Consider the following 10,097-nt stretch of genomic DNA (forward strand, 5'->3'; position numbering starts at 1 on the left):
CCAAGGCAGGATGGAGGAAAGACTGACGACACGCCAGGAGTCCCCTCAGCATGACTCATTCCAGCCCTGTCACACAGCAGTCAGGTACTGGACATTGCTCCTGCTCAGCACACTGGCTGAAACCAAGGACAGAGATGTGCCCACAACCCTGCCATTGTGGGCGGTACAACTTCAGGCTATGCAAGGGCTGAGAGTGCATTTAGTGTCCTGCCTCAGCTGTTAGCTGGGGATGGAGACAGCCTGCTGTGGCATGGCAGGAGTACTAGCCTCAGTCACTAGGATGCAGGACAGCTTAGGCACAAACCAGCAACTCTGCCCCTTGTGGAGACAGGAGCCCCATGGGCCAGCTGGCATGAAGCCAGAATGAGGCTCCTTTTCTTTAGCATAAGAGAGCCCAGCCCACCTCTAAGCTTCATCCAGAGAGCTGTACCCCATCACTGCAGGTATGGGTGAGCAGGGCCCTAACTCCACCTAGTAACTCCCTCCTCCCCAGCATGACACCAGCCAGCTCACGCCCCCAGCAGGACTTGTGATGCACACTCCGAGGCCCAACATGACACCAAGGCTCCAGCTGCTCTGTGCAGAGATGTTTTATTTAACCATCAGTACACACAGAACTACACACACTAAGGGGCCGACTGCCCCCACCAACACTAAGCTGCTGCTGGGTTTGTCACAGCTCAGCAGAGAGCTCTTCCTGGAGGCAGGTGTGATGGAAAAGCTGCATCTGGCCCACATGCTCCAACCTGCAGGAGGGAAGGAGACCAGTGAGAGGAGTGCCCCTGGCCAGGGGCAGACAGACCCCCAGGGTCAAGCGTCAGAAAGTACCAGTCAGTCACCAGCATCAGACTGGGGCGGTAAGTGCTCATCATATACTCAACCTCATGCCTGAGGAAAGGGAAAGGGTTGTGTGGGGGGGGGAGAGGGGGAGCTAGTCAATGCCAGCAGAAGGCACCATGCTATGAGGCGGGCGCACCAGCACAAGGAGTGAGACAGCTCATCCCCGGATGTGGGAGAGGATCAGCACACAGGGAGCAAGTACAGAGTCAGTGGCAATTACACTCACCTGCAGTGCTCGGATGAGCCATGCTTCCAGGCAGCCCTATGAGAAACAAGGGGAGAATTGCAGGAGAGCTGCTTCCCATGGCATACCCCACCCCTCACCCCAATGCTGCCGAAGTCCCATCAGACTGTTCCTTTTGGAACAGAGTTTCCTCCTCTCTCTCCACCGGCCCAGTGGGTTCAACCTTGGCAGGTTCTGGACCAGCATGGACAGTAAGACGTGACCTGGTTTCCTCATCAGGACATGGCACCTACCTACCTACCTCTCACCCACCTGTATTGCTATGGAGGGAGCAGAGCTCCTCTCTATCAGTCCCTTCCCCAATTGGTGCTTATCAGCCTACCTGCAGCTCCAATGGCTGACTGCCCATTCCCTGGCAGGAAATCCAAGGCTCCTGAAACCAAACAAACAACTGTTGGAGGGCTGTGCAAGGAGCAGGCCACCATGTTCTCAACCCACACTGCTACCAGGCTCCTGGCCTCAGAGGGAACCACTCAGTCATGGGGATCAGACTGGGGCGGTAGGGGTCTCATCACTGAGGAGCCAGAGAATGGGACAGGACCCCTGCCATAGGGCAGAGCTTGCCATTCAGCTTACAGCGAGGGGCAGGTGTGATCTCTGCTTAGCTCCCCTTGCCTATCCCTCCTTTACACCCCTAGGCCCATCACTCACTCACCATTCCAGGCACTTCAGACCACAGGCCTCTGGCTACCTGCTGGAACAAGACAACCCAGTCAGCTACTCCCCAGCACAGATGCCCCAAACTCATCCCCTGCTCTGTGCAGTTTCTCAGTTGTTCAAATATTTTCATGTTTATAGTAAATCAAAGTGAGCTAGTTTGGCTCATCATTAAAACTGCAGTGAGCACCTTTTACCCCACAAGACAGCACAGTATCATGCCTGCCACAACTGGGTGCTGACTAGGCCCCCTCGGCACTATCACGACCGGTTTAAACACCCAGAGCTGGCTGCCCTGACACCACAACGAAGCCCTACTCCCTCCATGCCCCTTGTCCCAGTTGTTTGGGGAGGAAAATTTGATCTCAGTGATATTTGCAACGCATGCCCCAGACAGGCAGAGCTGTACAGGGAGAACTGCAGCATCTGGTCTCTTACACATGCTTCTATGCAAGGGACATTTGCAAAGAGCCCTGGAGAGAGCTGAAGGGCACTTACCTGTGACTCAGTGCAGTGGAGCCATCAACTCCAGCATCTTTAACCTAGGGGAAAGAGGTTATTTGATCTGAATCCTTGAGGCCTTGAATTCTAAACTTGCATCCCCGGAATAAGCTTCCTGATGAGGCAAAGCCTGCAGCCTGTTCATCACCAAGCCTCAGAGTCAGAGTCTCAACAGCAATGTTCAGCCGAACGAGATTCCAAAGTGAGTTCATCATGTCAGTGGGAACAGGCAACTAGGACTGAGCCCCACCCATCATCAGCTGATGATCTGTGCACACCCTTACCTGGGCAGCTGGGTCAGGAGCTGGCCAAGACTCTCACTCCAGGCACCTGAAAAGAACCAGAGCATCTGATTAGTGTTTGCTCTCTGCTCAGTGGTATTCCATCACCCCATTGCTCAGATACAAGGTGCACTGGGAGTACATCCCTCTCCCCTTGCTGTTTTACAGGATGCTTCTCCTGCCTGAGATGGCAGTGTGCAGAGCACAGTGTTATGGGGCAAAAGGTGTGGGTTAATTAGCCATTACACTCAGGGAACAATGTCAGACCCAGCCCAATGTCCCATCAGACTGTTCCTCTTGGAGCATGTTCTCCTCCTCTCATGCTGCAGGTACCAGTGGGTTCACCTTTGCAGGTTCTGGTACCAGAACAGACAGTAAGATAGGCACAAGTTTCCTCATTGGGATAGTGGACAGAGGGGGCACTAGGACGGTGTAGGTCACTCACCCTTCCCAGATCAAGACATCTCACCTGTACAGAGAAGAGAATCAGGTCAGTGAGCACAGGAATGGGGCACAGCTCATTGGAGCAGAGCCAGAGCAGTCTGATCAGGGCTTTGGTAACTCAAATGCCATGAGACAAGTGTCGTCCAGCTAACATTGTGTCATCCTTTCAAACTGCCACTTGCCAACTGTCAAAGTAATGGCCCATCCCAAAGCTACAGAAGGGGAACTGGCTAGGCTCTACCATGCTAGGGACACTGTGTAGGAGATGCATTTACCTGAGACAGGCATTCACCCCCAGGAGGAGTTCACCTAGAGGGAAAGCAGAGAGCCCTGTGAGACAGGTGTCTGAATGAGCAGCATCTTTGGCCCAAGGGCCAGCTGCCATCAGAACTCTAACATGCTTATTGACCAATGTTCTTCAAAACTTTTCAGAGGAACTGGTTCAGATCACATGGCAAGGGGGCTTGGGCACTGATATACCTGGAAGGGAATGCTCAGCACACAGAGCCTTAGCAGGGCTCCTAAACCTACCTGTATATGAGGCCGGACTCCATCTGGGGGTGGGGGTAACCTGAAACAGAAAGGGCAGGTTAACCCTATTCCTAGACCAAAAATCCCTCCCCAAGGATGATCTTCAAGTTCTCAGAAGTAAGCTGGCATCACAGACACTCAGCCATATGCTTGTCTGTTTGCATTCATCACTGAACAGCAGGGGAGCAGAAGCTTGACTGTGTGTCCAAGGGAAATAGACCCACCTTGCAGCCTATACTGACCAACCACTGCAGCAGTCCTCAAGCTGGGTAGAGGATTGAGCTGCCAGGCACACAGGAATGGTCAGAGCCATCTGTGGAGCCACAAATCCCCATCCTCAGAGGGGAACCCCCCCCACACACACACACCCCTAGATGCTACCCTAGCATGCACTACCATTTACTGAAAACTCAAAACATGGTGGACAGCTCTGCTGCAGCGAGGAGGAAGTAGAAGTTTGGATCAGTCCAATACACACAGATCCCAAGCCAGCACTGACCATCCCCCTCCATCCTGCCCAGCCATCATTCCAAGCAGGGCACAGTTTCTGCTGGTCTAAGAGGGATGCATATTTGGAGAGGCAAGGCTGTTCCACACAGGAGACAAACCGAGCAGACAGTGAGTCAGTGGATGAGGCTCCACTCAAGCCCCAAGGCAACAATATGTATCCCTGCTCCCATCCTAGCCACATTAGGGAAGACAGCTGCACCCTCACCATGGTGTAATGGAGCTGGTTTCCCCTGTGTAGACCACCCCATGTTCTATGTATCATTTTCATCAGAGATGGAAAAAGCTCAACTACTCACATGTGAAGAGGCTGCAGATGCACATGACTGGTAAGACCCATGTCTGAAAAAAGAGACACATATGAACCTTAACATGCAATCACTGACTCTCCTCCTATAAGAGCACCATTCCTACAACCTGGTCTACCCACTCCCTATGTTAAGGGCAATGTGGGCATATGCTCTCTTCAGCTGCTGTTCAACAAGGGGCTGCTCCACTCCCTGCAGGGCTGAAGTACCAGGCCACAGGGACCTAAATGTAATCCACACCTACCTGAGCTAAAGTCAGTGCCACTCAGAATCTGGTAAAGATTTTCTCCACTGAAGTCTCAGAAAGAGAGAGTTCAGCATTTATCATCTTTGCAGCACTTCATACACCACCCTCCTCCCAAGACCAGGCATCCAATTAACAGCAATGATATGCTGCATTAACAGTGACATGTCACCACCACCCCGTAGCATGCCCGACTCCCACTTGGCTAGCTTTCTATGCCAGGCAAGCATCTGGGAATTTCAGTCATTTAGACATCAGACAGTATGACACTATGGCCTTATAAATTTAGCCATGGACTCTATGGCCACCCTAAATGTCCCAAATACCAGAAACACCTGCCCCTGGGAGCTGGGCTGAGCCCTGTGAAGGAGTTTGAATGGGTGAGGAGGTGCATCTCTAACCAGTGCTACACAAGCTCCAGCATACATGAAGGCATTTGCAACTCACCTAGCAAGCACTCACGAGCTTTAAACCCTGCATACAAAGAAACAGCATTAGGAATATGGAATAGACATATGGTCCCCATGGCAAAGTGGGCAACTACACCCCAACATGGGCAAGCTCCCTGATGGTCCCCAGTATCATGGCATGGCTGCCCTGCATAGCCCTGGCAACAGGGGTGGAGGCAAGTCTGTTCTCCTCAGATTTATTTGGGGTCCTCACAGGGCTGTCAGCACAGGTCTGTGATAAGTCTCATCATAGAGAGAACAGCCGCCGCCCACCCCCACGGTAGGAAGCTGCTCCTCTCCCTTCCCACCCACATTGCTGGTGAAGGCCTTCAGGCTGCCTGCAGCAAGGGCAGGATGGGGTTAAGCCTTGTGCCCCAGGAAACAGATTGCAAGGGGGTCCCGACCAGAGGTGGCCGGGGGGGAGCGCCCCCTGCAGGAGGAGCGATGCCGCACGTGGCGGGTGCCTCTGACACATGGCGGGGGCAGGGCCAGGCGGCCAGGGCGCTCAGCCCGTGAACAGGGCTCCTGCAGAGAACTAGCCCCCACCCACTCCAGCGCTTTCCCGAGCGGCGGAGAGGCTCCTGGCCCGCGCTCCAGGCGGCTTTGTCACGCGCAGGGATCCACCCCTCCTCAGCAGCGGGCGGCGTGGGAGGGTTTCCCGGGGCCGCCGGGCGGAACGCTGCGGGCGGGGAGCGGGAAACGAGCAGGGCAGCAGGCAAAAGGTCCGGGGAGAAGGGGGCAGCAGAGGCGACACACGGGGCGGGTCACGTATCCCCACCACAGAGTTACGGGTCGCCTATGGGGGTCCCCAGCCTCCCCCCGCTCCTCACAGCAGCACCCGCCCCCAGCTCCATCCGCAACATGTAGGGTGACCAGCTAGTAAGTGTGAAAAATCAGGACGGGGTGGGAGGGTAATAGGAGCCCATATTAAAAAAGCCTCAAATATCGGGACATCTGGTCACCCTAACCACATGGCTCACAACATGGCGGCGGAGCCTGCCCGCGCCTCCCACCCCGCGGGACGCAGCTCCCAGCCCGGTGCGCGGTCACTCTCTCCCAAGATCCCCGGGGAACCGCGGGCAGCAGCCGCCCGCGCCACAGGAGGAGCTCCCGATGCGGAGCCGCATGGCTGCAGATTGCCCCCAACCCACTCACCCCACGATCTCGCGCCAGCAGCAGCTGAGCAAATGGCCGAGTTTACCCCCAGACGGGGCTTAAATACCCAGGAGCCAGGGGTATGCTGGGAAATGCCCCTTTCTCAGAAGGAAGCCGAATGCGCATGTGCAACGAGAGGGTCGCGGGAAACTCAACGCTTATGCCCGGTGGGGGGCGGTGGTACGTTGACGTTCACGCATGCGCAATACGAATAAGGTGGGTGAGGAAAACGAAGAAGCGACGGAATATAAGAAAGTAAGCATAGGGGGAAATAAAACGGAAGCCTGAGTACGCATGCGCAGGGAGGAAGCGGAATGCTCGAGTGCCTGAAGGCGCATGCTTATAGAAGTGGCGGGATGAGCAGTAACCTGCATGCGCAGGAGATGAGGGAATGCACGAGAATCTCAGTGCGCATGCGCTCTACTGTTGGTGAGGGGATGTTTACGTACGTGGGCTGGTGATGAGCGGGCATGCGCCCTGGGGTTGTGCGTGTGAGTTTGGCGGGTGCTACTGTGGTTTTATCGTTGGTCCTTTGTTCGCAGTGGCAGAGCGGAGGAGGGAGAGGAACCCGTTCCTCCTCCCTCCCTCCTTGGGAATCTCCTCCCCTCTCCCCATTGTCCTCTCCTCAGGGTCCTCCGCGGGTCTCCCCCCCCCCCCCGGAATTACCTGCAGGATCCCTGAGTCCCCTCTGCTCTGGTTGACCCACCCCCAGCAGAAACTCGCTCCAGCTCGGCCTCTGCTCACCTCCAGGGACCGTGTCTGGTTCCTCCCAAAGACCGAGCAGGAACCCTGGGGAGCCCCACCCCCGAAATGGCTCCCTCCATGGGGGGGTTATACTGGAATAGCTAAGCGCAGTGGTTACTCTGCTTACAGGAGGCCAGTCAATTCCCTCATGTAGACAAGCCCTGCGTGGGGGTCCCAACAGCTAGTTCTGCTCAGGCCTTGGCTACACTCAGGACTTCCCAGCTCTGCCGCGGCAGTGCTATGAAGCGCGAGTGTAGTCGCGCCGCCAGCGCTGCAAGAGCTTTCTCGCAGCGCTCTAAGTATTCCACCTCTCCGAAGGGAGTAGCTTGCAGCGCCGCGAGGGAGCGTGCAGCGCTGCAGGCTCTGATTACACTGGTGCTTTACAGCGCCGTGCTCGCTGCACTCGGGAGGGGCGTTTTCACACCCCTGAGTGCAGCAAGTTACAGCGCTAGTGTAGCCAAGGCCTCAGTCTCCAGCGCTCGCTTCACTTTTGGCAGCTGCCGCCACCTCTCTACCATTGGGGTTGTGGAGCTCTGGCGCATTTGCTGGTTGTGATTTCAAAGCTTGGTGGAAAAACAAATCACTGCAAGGGAGGAGCAGCTCTCTCCCTGAGCGCATGGGTACATCAGACCCCACAAACCAGCCTTTCACAGGAGAGTAACACTGAGCACTTCACAGCTGCACATGATGTACACTCCTCCCAAAGCTCCCTGGAGAGGAGGTAAATAGCTTAATCTTCACTCTGCAGAGCAATTGGGAAGGGGCAGCCACCTGCAGTGTCCTGTCCCAAGCCACAGGGTAAGAACCAGAAGTTAAGTATTAGTGTTTTGAACTTGTATTGTGGAGAATTGGGGCCCCTGTGTGCTGGGTGCAGTTGACATGTAGTGCCTTCACTTGAGTTTCCAAACCAAGATTACTGGACCAGGTGTTGAGTGGGGAGAAGAATACAACCAAATCCATATCATTATCTATGCAGTTATTTATATACAGGCGAGCTTCAACATTATAAAAAAATAAGTATCTCTGTGACAGACCCTCCCTCATTTGTTCCTCACACTGCTGGAAGCATTCACCGCACAAAGTGGAATCCCAGCTTTTTAAAACTCCTCCAGTGACACACAGAAACTTGGCTATAAACTCACACAAAATAACAACATCAATAAACCCACATCCTAAAAATATCAGAATAAAGGGGTTATAAAAAGAAGAGTTTCAGAGTTAAAACAAATTCTATTTTGTAACCACCATAGTCTCCCTGGGGGGAGATGCACCGTTCCTGGAGATACTGCAATACCAGGTCAATGCGTGGAGTGGATGGAGCAAGCTCCTATTCCATCTCCCTGTTCCAAAAATCCATGTAATATATAGTCCTCAAATAGAAGATGTATCAGATATTAAACTGATAAGAACAGATTTAAAAATTGTATTACAGCTAATGTTTAAAATCAAGTTTACACAGTTAAGGAGGGTCCTGTACATCTGGGGTCAGGCTTGAGTTATGAGAGATTACAAGTATTGGTTACAAGGTTCACAAGATACATACATAGTACATAATCAGCGTAGACCCAGATTAGGGTATGGGAGTTTTTAAAGCAGGGGTCGGCAACGTTTGGCATACGGCTTGCCAGGGTAAGCACCTTAGCGGGCCAGGCCAGTTTATTTACCTGCTGACGCGGCAGGTTCGGCCGATCGCGGCCCCTACTGGTCCTGCAGTAGTGGGGGACAGCAAACCCACTGTTAAGGGCTCAGTCAACAGTTCTGTAGCAGCCCAGGCCCTAGGTCAGGGCAGGGCAGCAACCAAACAGTCAGAAACTCCTGGCCTAGAGAGGCTGGGATCTCTTGCTTATTGACTCAGCCCCTGCTTAAGGGCCTGAGTTCCTGACTGTTTGGTTGCTGCCCTGCCCTGCCCTAGGGCCTGGGCTGCTACAGAACTGTTGACTCAGCCCTGGCTAGGGTGACCAGATGTCCTGGTTTTATAGGGACAGTCCTGATTTTTGGGTCGTTTTCTTATATAGGCTCCTATTACCCCCCACTCCCGTCCTGATTTTTCCACACTTGCTATCTGGTCACCCTAGCCCTGGCCTAAAGGGCCTGAGCCCTTAACAGTGGGTTTGCTGTCCCCCACTACTGCAGGACCAGGACTGACCGTGAACTAGAGCGAGGCGGTAGGATACCCCACAGCCCCGCTGAGGGATGAACCGCGGCCAAGCCCCATTACATGACATCACCCGTAGAATGTATTTAGAGTCCAAGTCACTATTGGTGTACCCCAGTGGTTCCCAAACTGGGGTTCATGAGCCCCTGGGGGGTTTGTGAAATGTTACAGAGGGTTCTGGGGGACAAAATTCCCTAATGCCGGACAGAGCTGTCCCTAGGGACCTTGGGCAGCACAGGGTCGGCAGCCTGGAGCCCCTGCACTTCCAAGAGCTAAGCAGATCAAAGCAAGCATATCTATCACACTGAGGAGATTTAAACGTCAAGACTCCTTATAAGAAAAGGTGGATATCTTTTGCTGTTTTTAAAATGAAATAGGCAGCTAGTATTGTTTTTAAAATTATTATGAAGAACAAGTTTAAGCTTTATTGTAATGTGTGTTGTTCTTCTGGACTGCTCAAGACTTGAATGCTTGTGTAGGAGTAGCTCTTTGAGTTGGCTTCTTAAATACCTTCATGCTGTTTCACATCTGATACTCCTTGATTAAATATAGGAGCCTTGTCTTATAACAGGCTTATTCAAAGTGATACAGGCTACGAAAGTGAGATCTTAAGAGTGTTGCCATTTTCATAATGCAATACAAATACTGTAATGATATATAATGATTAATACTAAATAGTGTGTAATAAGCATGTCATAAAAACAAATTTTATATTTCCAAAATCACTGCTTTTATAATTTATACTCGGGTAAAGGAGAAAATCCCTGAAAATATTCATTTTTAGTACGGGGTTCACGAGACATGACATTTTAGTGAAAGGGGTTCATAGATTGTTAAAGTTTGGGAACCACTGGTGTAGCGAATAGGTACATGGGTGGGGTGCATCCCTTGGTTCATTAGAGAAGGAATCTGCTGGTCTCGTTTACTTGTCCTAGTACTGAGACTGACTCCACATGCTCTCAGCACCGAGTCGTTGTGGGGTGGCCCACATGCCCAGGGCTCCTACAACCAGGGTGTGGATCTGGACCTTATAGCCC

At 52.9% G+C, this 10,097-nt stretch overlaps 1 long non-coding RNA gene and 10 other non-coding genes across 14 annotated transcripts; all 11 read right to left on the bottom strand.

The window, feature by feature from the left end:
- Nucleotides 1–574: 574 nt before the first annotated feature.
- On the bottom strand, nucleotides 575–6,198 carry LOC128840761 (uncharacterized). Of its 4 annotated transcripts, none has more exons than XR_008445701.1 (12): nucleotides 6,162–6,198; nucleotides 5,005–5,031; nucleotides 4,305–4,347; nucleotides 3,499–3,538; nucleotides 3,243–3,276; nucleotides 2,969–2,992; nucleotides 2,527–2,572; nucleotides 2,240–2,283; nucleotides 1,740–1,775; nucleotides 1,407–1,457; nucleotides 1,067–1,102; nucleotides 575–746 (listed from the first exon to the last, which is right to left on the bottom strand). It is a non-coding gene; the product is annotated as an uncharacterized LOC128840761 (long non-coding RNA). The 4 variants fall into 4 exon arrangements; XR_008445699.1 differs by having other exon boundaries at nucleotides 1,740–1,778; XR_008445700.1 differs by lacking the exon at nucleotides 2,969–2,992 and having other exon boundaries at nucleotides 1,740–1,778.
- On the bottom strand, nucleotides 812–879 carry LOC128841371 (small nucleolar RNA SNORD31). Its single transcript, XR_008445813.1, has one exon. It is a non-coding gene; the product is annotated as a small nucleolar RNA SNORD31 (small nucleolar RNA).
- Nucleotides 1,181–1,305, bottom strand: LOC128841375 (small nucleolar RNA SNORD22). The gene has a single exon (XR_008445816.1). It is a non-coding gene; the product is annotated as a small nucleolar RNA SNORD22 (small nucleolar RNA).
- LOC128841370 (small nucleolar RNA SNORD31) lies at nucleotides 1,540–1,606 on the bottom strand. Its single transcript, XR_008445812.1, has one exon. It is a non-coding gene; the product is annotated as a small nucleolar RNA SNORD31 (small nucleolar RNA).
- Nucleotides 1,848–1,918, bottom strand: LOC128841365 (small nucleolar RNA SNORD29). The gene has a single exon (XR_008445807.1). It is a non-coding gene; the product is annotated as a small nucleolar RNA SNORD29 (small nucleolar RNA).
- On the bottom strand, nucleotides 2,392–2,461 carry LOC128841369 (small nucleolar RNA SNORD30). Its single transcript, XR_008445811.1, has one exon. It is a non-coding gene; the product is annotated as a small nucleolar RNA SNORD30 (small nucleolar RNA).
- On the bottom strand, nucleotides 2,801–2,927 carry LOC128841373 (small nucleolar RNA SNORD22). The gene has a single exon (XR_008445815.1). It is a non-coding gene; the product is annotated as a small nucleolar RNA SNORD22 (small nucleolar RNA).
- Nucleotides 3,347–3,423, bottom strand: LOC128841366 (small nucleolar RNA SNORD28). The gene has a single exon (XR_008445808.1). It is a non-coding gene; the product is annotated as a small nucleolar RNA SNORD28 (small nucleolar RNA).
- LOC128841367 (small nucleolar RNA SNORD27) lies at nucleotides 3,606–3,674 on the bottom strand. Its single transcript, XR_008445809.1, has one exon. It is a non-coding gene; the product is annotated as a small nucleolar RNA SNORD27 (small nucleolar RNA).
- Nucleotides 4,574–4,649, bottom strand: LOC128841368 (small nucleolar RNA SNORD26). The gene has a single exon (XR_008445810.1). It is a non-coding gene; the product is annotated as a small nucleolar RNA SNORD26 (small nucleolar RNA).
- Nucleotides 6,199–8,165: 1,967 nt separating the features above from the next.
- Nucleotides 8,166–8,355, bottom strand: LOC128841356 (U2 spliceosomal RNA). Its single transcript, XR_008445801.1, has one exon. It is a non-coding gene; the product is annotated as a U2 spliceosomal RNA (small nuclear RNA).
- Between the last annotated feature and the right edge of the window lie 1,742 nt (nucleotides 8,356–10,097).

The sequence above is a fragment of the Malaclemys terrapin genome, chromosome 7, assembly GCF_027887155.1.
Source record: "Malaclemys terrapin pileata isolate rMalTer1 chromosome 7, rMalTer1.hap1, whole genome shotgun sequence".
NCBI lineage: Eukaryota > Metazoa > Chordata > Testudines > Emydidae > Malaclemys > Malaclemys terrapin.